This window comes from Pteropus vampyrus, unplaced genomic scaffold, assembly GCF_000151845.1.
Source record: "Pteropus vampyrus isolate Shadow unplaced genomic scaffold, Pvam_2.0 Scaffold79, whole genome shotgun sequence".
Taxonomy (NCBI): Eukaryota; Metazoa; Chordata; class Mammalia; order Chiroptera; family Pteropodidae; genus Pteropus; species Pteropus vampyrus.
Genome location: NW_011888860.1, coordinates 3542583 through 3543141, shown reverse-complemented (window position 1 = coordinate 3543141; position 559 = coordinate 3542583). Strand labels below are relative to the sequence as shown.

At 33.8% G+C, this 559-nt stretch overlaps 1 pseudogene; it reads left to right on the top strand.

The window, feature by feature from the left end:
• The first annotated feature begins 60 nt into the window (after positions 1-60).
• LOC111741563 lies at positions 61-178 on the top strand (annotated as a pseudogene).
• Positions 179-559: the final 381 nt, after the last annotated feature.

The following is a 559-nucleotide window of genomic DNA, read 5'->3' as shown; positions in this document are numbered from 1 at the left end:
GTCAAGCCAGTATTACAAGAAAAATTATAGGGATTTCTTTAAGAATAAGAAGAAAAAAGGGTCTATGGCCATGCCACCCTGAACAAGCTCAATCCTGTCTGATCTCATAAGCTAAGCAGGGTCGGGCCTGGTAGTACTTGGATGGGAGACCACCTAGGAAGACCAGGTGCTGTAGGTGTGAAAAATAAAAAATAAAAAATAAAAAGGGATTATAAGGTGACAAGGTCCTTGCAATCTGAGAGGTCAACCAAGGGTTGCCTCACTTAAAAAAAAAAAAAGACTAAAAATATGAATAATAAAATGGCAATAATTACATATCTATAAATAATTACTTAAAATGTAAATGAATTAAATGCTCCAATCAAAAGACAGCGTGGCTGAATGGATAAGAAAACAAGACCCATATATATGCTGCCAGAAGCAACCCACTTCAGATTGAAAGTAAAAGGATGGAAAGTAAAACAATTTTTGAAAATGGAAACAAAAAACATTTTTAAAGCTAGAGTTGCAATACTTTATACCAAACAAAATAGGTTTTAAAATAAAGGCTATAACGAGA